This window comes from Coenobita brevimanus, chromosome 23 (genome assembly GCF_032717465.1).
Source record: "Coenobita brevimanus isolate Jiangsu-jjx chromosome 23, ASM3271746v2, whole genome shotgun sequence".
Taxonomy (NCBI): domain Eukaryota; kingdom Metazoa; phylum Arthropoda; class Malacostraca; order Decapoda; family Coenobitidae; genus Coenobita; species Coenobita brevimanus.
The window spans coordinates 11,890,633-11,898,065 of NC_136976.1; the positions used below are offsets into that span (position 1 = coordinate 11,890,633).

The 7,433-nt window shown below is 41.6% G+C and overlaps 1 non-coding gene across 1 annotated transcript; it reads right to left on the bottom strand.

Annotated features, from left to right (window-relative positions):
• Positions 1-893: 893 nt before the first annotated feature.
• On the bottom strand, positions 894-1,012 carry LOC145393157 (5S ribosomal RNA). The gene has a single exon (XR_013896143.1). It is a non-coding gene; the product is annotated as a 5S ribosomal RNA (ribosomal RNA).
• Positions 1,013-7,433: the final 6,421 nt, after the last annotated feature.

A 7,433-nucleotide genomic window follows, 5' to 3' on the forward strand; every position in this document is an offset into this window, starting at 1 on the left:
ACTGGTTCAACCCTCCCTTTTAATACTCATTCAACCCTCCCTTTTATTTCTCGTTCAACCCTTCATTTTAATATTCGTTCAACTCTCCCTTGTAATTTTCTGTTTTCGTTAGAACAGGTATGTCGCCAAAATATCATGCTGAAGTCAAAATATTTTCACGAAAGCGCACTAAATTGCTTCGGAACTTTTATGGGAGATTTCTTGAAAAATATCTTTACATGTAGACTACACTGATATGTTGTCAAATTATAATGCACACACAGATGTCTAGCAAGTTAACTCAACGTTTACCTGGAATTTTACCTGTGCCATTGTTAGCTATAAAGGAATAATATGGTCCAGACCATAAATAAGATAACGACAGGTGTATTGCTTGTTTACTATTGGTTTCTTTGTCCTGCTCTTTGAAAACAACTACCACTTGTAAAATATTTGAAAAGGGTTTGAACACTGAGAATTTGTATTAGTACTCTTTTAACCCTTTCAAGAAAGACACAACTGTTGTACATAATTCTGCTTAACCTACTTCCAAGTACATGAGTCTCAGAGAGAGCTAATATCCTTCACCATTTGCCCTATGTTTTGTTTCGGCTTACGTCCCAACGGTTTAATAAACTGGCAGCGCGCCAAAAGAACCTGAGAGAGTTTATTTTGCTGTGACCAGCAAACCGCATTTATATACTTTAACATCATTTTAACAAAATTGGAGTGAACTCTGATGCAGCCACGGTAACAATCGTCACAATGCCACAAAACCCGGGAAACCTCATGTTTCATTCATTCATTCATTGCCAGACGCCATGTATCCCAAACGGGGTGGACAAGGGCTTAGAGTTAATTTTTTTACAGGGAGGAGCACTAATCCTCCACCAACCCCACTTGACACGTAGAGATGCCAACAGCATCTGGTGTTCCCAGGCGGTCACCCATCCAAGTACTAACCAGACCCAACGTTGCTTAACTTCACTGATCGGATGGGAAGCGGTGTACTCAACGTGGTATGGCCGTTGGCAAACCTTAGGAAATCAATAAAAGTAGGCTGCCAGCATATTATATATCGAAATATACTGCCTGGAAATCAACACTGCCAATTGGACTGCAGTTCATTAGCTACATTCACCCACTGAAAACAATTAGCCTATACATATCTCACTGCCACACAGATTTACTTACAAAAAGGTCGCTCATACCTGCTCATCCACATACACACTCATAAGCATCCATACTCCCGCCCAGATTAAAAGTTTAGTTACTCGTTCTCCTAAAATAACTTAACCATCACTCGCAAAAGACATCTTCACCAGCCTTCTCTATGAATATCAACCATCTCTACTCATCTATCCACCCACCCTGTCCATCCACCCACCACACCCAGTCATCCACTCCATCCGCCTACCCACCAATTTTATCCATCTCCACAATATGCCAATTTATCCGCACATCATTTCCACACAACCACTGTATCCACCCACCACCTACATCCCCCATCCACGCCCCCACCCAAACTGACTGACGACCACATACAAACTCACAAGTGGCACCTTCACCCACCATATTATATACTACCCATCTTCATCCATCCATTCACTCCCCTACCCACCATCTACATTCACCCACCCACTGCCTATCTCCTATACCCTCACCACAGGGACCTTCATTCCCATTACCCATGAGCACCAATCATCACATTCACCCACCATATCCACCCGTGTCCCCATTCAGCCACCCATCGCCCACACCCATGCCCCGGAAAATACGACTTCTATTTTTGAATTAAAACTCGGTGAAGCACGAAATACGATACGCAATTTGGAATCTGCGTACATATATATATTTTTTACGATGAGGCTATGGTAATGAGTGTGAAATGGAGAACGCATCAGACAGCTTCCCCAAAAAGAGTGAATTTGATACTGGAAATTAATTAGCATCGTTAGTGGTTGAGGCGTGTATATGATGGACGTATCAGCCGGGCGTAATTGAAATGGCAAGTCCGTGATCATTATAATCTGCAGTGATCGAATGGCAAGTTATTACAAGACTTGGGAATATCCACCAATGTCATATTTACGTCTTCCCTCTGCTTTATGATATTCCGGATGAACATTTCCCGAATTTCGCTAATTAACTTGAAAAGACAAAGTCCGAATGATGCGGTTAATCAATTTTTGCTAGACCTAATTTGTATTGCTTTATTATTTGTAATATGCAAGAGATGTGTGTGTGTGTGTGTGTGTGTGTGTGTGTGTGTGTGTGTGTGTGTGTGTGTGTGTGTGTGTGTGTGTGTGTGTGTGTGTGTGTGTGTGTGTGTAATTCACCGGGTCGGTCAGGATCACGCGATGGTTGTGATCATCAGCATTTTACTCTCCCGGAAGAGAGCTGAGAGCTCATATAGTCCGATCTAAGGGCAAAGCCTTGACACACGCACACACCCATCCTCTTGCTCAAGGAGGACAGTTACCACCAGCTTCGTCTGTGAAACTTTTCTTATCCCGAGCAAGGCGCGAACCCCCGTCTTAGCAGACGCTAAGCGATAGCGTTACCACTGAGCCGGCGAGCGATGTGTGTGTGTGTGTGTGTGTGTGTGTGTGTGTGTGTGTGTGTGTGTGTGTGTGTGTACTTAAGCACCACTGCAAACGCTTCAACCTAATGTCAGTTTCTAAATGCAGGCACCATTTCCTCGATTTTAACTTCCCTTATAACAACGTTTAATATCGTCCGTTTTATGCTGATTCTAAAGAAAAGTAAAAGTTCTTCCAGGTGGTAAGAAAGGGTAATGCACAGTTCCTGTACAGCGAATCACATTCTGAATAGAAAGTCATTAACCTAACCTTATCACTGCTGAACAGTTTATAGTTGTGTCACGTGCCACGTGCACCGCCTGGGTGTGATGAAACCTGTCAAAAACAAATCCTGAAGATTTGGACTATCATGTGGTGCAAACTACGCAGTGATCGACCCTGTGGTTGCTGAGATATAAGCTTCTCAATAGCGTTACGGTCGGGCCGGGTTGTGTCGCTCATATGTGAGAAAATGCCACTACCTGACGAGTGACTAGCGAGTGCTTCGCCCTCGCTCGTAATTAAGTAGTTTAATGCTGATACTGAACAGATATTATTTAGATCAGATGCAAAGAGTAATTACTGGAAATTTAAACACAGGGATGTCACACCTATTTTTCTAACGATTTGTGTACAGGAATATATTTAATCTTTATAATCCTACGACAGTTCCTTGTAGATTTAAATTTTTATGGCATGAAAACTGCATATTTCTCAAACTATTGGCACATTTTCATCCCCTTAAAATCGGTAACGTCATTTTTAGCGAGTGTTCTTACATGTAGACGTTTTCATTTAGGTTTTGGGGTCTTTTTGAAGTAGAGAGACCTTTAATGTGAGAATCGAATGAATTGGTTAGAAAAAATTGTTTGGCTGTATAGGGACGCAGATGAAAACTACAAGACAGCACTGAAAGAATTATTAAAAACACAATCTTATAAGGAATCAAACTCAGTAACCATATATTCATATTAAGAAATCGTGTGAGAATATATAACAAACAAGCTATCGTAATTGGAACTCTACACTGGAGAGATATACAGCGATAATATCAATTTACAAACTCAGTTCCTTCATCAAAAGAGGTTTCTCAAAAAAAATATATATATATCTAGCGGTAATAAGTATGCAATATTATAAACGACGCCACTGAAATGAGGGTAGAAAGCGACTAAGTAACCTTAGGCATACTATGAGAAAGATAACTCCTATACTTAGCTAGCAATTTGCATACTTCACGTGTATACTGCCCTGCCATAATCATACTTTAACATAACCAACATTCTGCTAAGGAGCACAAAGGAAAAAAGCACACACACACACACACACGACTGTCGTAACGGCACACATTAACATGCCGAACAAAAAATCTTATAGTTCAGTGCGATGGCACTTTTTATGAATATCATACTTTTAATCAGCGATAGGGAGATTTTTCGTAGAGAAATGAGATTGAAAATAATATCATCAGCCTCATGTATATGCTTAAGTGTTTATTATTCCTCTGCCCACCTTCGGTGAGGGAGGCATTAAGGGATTGTATTGTCCGTCCGTCCGTGCGTCCAGCGGGCGTGGGTTAGTGCGTCCGTAAGACTTTACTGGGCATGATATCTTATGAACCCATTGACGGATTTCCACCAAACTTTTGTCAGTGATGCAGTGTCGAGATGATTTACTGATCAGCTAGGTTAAGGGGTCAAAGGTCAAGGTCATGTTGTTTCGATTTAATTTATCCTTCTAGGGGCGATATCTCCTGAAGCCCTCGACGGATTTCGACTAAACTTTTGTCTGTGATACAGTATGAAGGAACGATGAACTGATTGAGTCAACAAGGTCAAGGGGTCAAAAATCAAGGTCATGGTGTGGGCCTGATATCTCCTGAACCCCTCAACGGATTTCAACCAAACTTTTGTCCTTGACACACTATGAAACGACGGCGAAAAGATTGGGTCAGCAAGGTCAAGGGGTCAAAGATCAAGGTCATATGGGATCGACTTAGTTTATCTTTGGTCTCATTTCAACCCACAGTGAACCCTGTCATGGAGGTTGTATGGCGAGTCCGTGTTCAAGGCTTTGCGGAAACTTACCAAGCGACATTGCGTGAACAGCTCGGAGCCCAAATTCTCGACGTTTAATTTTTTCTTGAAACCGTTCGACGAATTTGCTCAACAGGAGGAAGAATTTGCATAGCGAATAGCCAAACGTAAAGTCCTAAAGTCGAGGATGTCAATTTCATTATGTGCTACATAAGGGTAGACTTACACCCAACGAAGGAGAACCCACATGTAGTTCAGAGGTTAATGAAGACTCTAGAATTCTAACCCTTCAGAATTAAAACATACTGTACCCTCCAAAGCTCGAAAAATCGTATAGAGGTGGTTCCTTTCAGTACAGTGATTTTTTTTTATTATATTCTTGGTATTTTCAAGCAGAAATCCTAACAAACATAATGTCATCAAAGCGAAGAGTTTAGATTACAAGGTTCACCTTCTCTAGGTCCCCTCACACCTCGTGGACACTCCCCTCACCCCTTCTACATTGCCCTCACCCCTCCTGCACATATTCTCTCACCCCTCCTGTGTACCCTTTCGCCCCCTGTTTATCTCCGTCACCCTTTCTGTGCATCCGCTCAATCTTCCTCCACACCCTCTCACACCCCACCCCTAGTACATATCGTCTCACCCCTCCTGTACACATCCTCTCCCCTCTTGTTCATCCCTTCACACTGATTGTGTACATTCCCTTACCCAACCAAAGCATCCCCTTCATAATTTTTATTATCTATTATTATTATTATTATTATTATTATTATTATTATTATTATCATTATTATTATTATTATTATTATTATTATTATTATTGTTATTGTTATTATTATTATTATTATCATTGATATTATTATTACTATTATTATTATTAGTAGTAGTAGTAGTACTATTATTATTATTATTATTATTATTATTACTAAAGTTAGTAATCTGAGAAATGTTTTTTTTTTAAACAAGGTCGGTGGGTGAAACAGACATTTGCCCCACCCCCTTGAATTCATCACTTCCTCCAACCACTTTCCCCCGTCCCACCCCACGTCGCTCTACCACCCCACGCACTCTGAATACGGAATGACCAGCCACACGTCAGGGAACTGAGGTTTATGGTGTGTCAGGCCAGACACTGGCCTCATATACTGTACTGGTCGTGGGAAAGGGAGGGGGGGGGGTGGAGGGGATACAGTACCTTATGCACAGTGCGCGCCTCACACCCTCATCGTAGCACCACAACGGTCAAAGGCTCCATGATACTTTCCTGCTGGCTTTGGCGATGGAAGCTGTTTTAGCATTATCACCATCATTTTTTTGTTTTAACTGAGAATATGGTTAAGTAGAATCCAAAAAGCAAGGAAACTGATGTCACTAAAAGAGAATTATCAACAGCGTGCCTTATGGAATGTTCTAGATATCTGCTCACGTAGTCAAGATTTTGGAATCTGACTCTACCTTATAGGCCTAACCATCTGCAAATCTTTTTCTGTCTAGATATCCACGAAGTGGTAGTTGCGACGACCATCATCCACTTACATGATGTAGCCTACTTCTTCCTAAGGTGACTCTACACTGAGTAACAGGCCTAATGGTTGCCTGTAACCCAGAAATCCATTTACAACGCTCGGTGGTAATCATATAATCAAATAACAGGATGATGTGGAGCTTACTATGGTGTCCCTGTTGACCGGGTGGAGAGACGCATATGCGGCGTCTGTCCAAGAACCAAACCTTCAGACTTTTCCCCGACCCTTACTGTGCCGAGGAGCTCTCCACCACATAGGAACATCGGTTCACTGCATGAGATGGCCCTGCAGAGGCAATTATTTGCCTGCGGCTGACGAGTCTACTTGGCCAGACAGACTGGGGTTACTTTACTGCTACTACCATTACACCTGCCCACTCTCTACTCACAATATTATCAAAGGCAAAAGTTCACCAACATTTCCCTGCCGACTGTGGGTATAGAAAGCGTTGCGTGAAATGTTTAAATATGATACTACTATGAAGCACACGACAAAAAAGTAGAAGGAAGAAAGGTCAGTTCCATCAGGGAATCAATAAAAAATATCGAATGCAGGAAACCATGCTGGCAGAGAATTGCCGGCAAACTTACGCTCGAGGTAGTATCTTACCACTCAGACTTATATGAACCACTTTTAGTTATATAAAATCACGTAACGTTAATTGGACTAAAATACTAGCGTTATCATGACTGGGAAAAGTTAATGGTGACAGTATCAACACTCTCAGCCTCTATACTTACTCACCACCGAATAAAATCGTCTGCCCTTAGCTGCAGTAGAATACACTAGAGTTGTCTTGACTATGAAGAGGGGTAATGATGTCAGTATTAACACTCATGTTCCTATAAATCGCTTTCAGCTACAAAAAATTGCTCTCCGTTAGATGGAGTTGAATTATTAAGCACACTGCTAAACATCTTAAACCGAACAGCTTAATTAGTGACAGACAGTATGGTTTTCGCCACGAATGATCCACTTTTGATATACTCAGTCTCATTACTCACACCATCAATCAATCAATTGACCAACATGGAGAAACCCATGCAGTAGCCCTTATTTCTAAAGTTTTTGACAGAGTGTGGCACCGTTCCCTATTATCCAGACTCCCTTGCTAATGCCTATCTTCTTTTGTCATCCTGATTTCCTCATATCTCAGCAACAGAAAGATATGAGTGTGAGGAGGAGCAGGTTGGAATGATGGGACGATTGCAGATTCTCTTGTCTGTAGGTTTATCCTGGGGACCTTAACCTTGATGATGATAAGGACTTCTAATACTTTGTAGGCGTCTCGTATCTGTAGCCCGTCC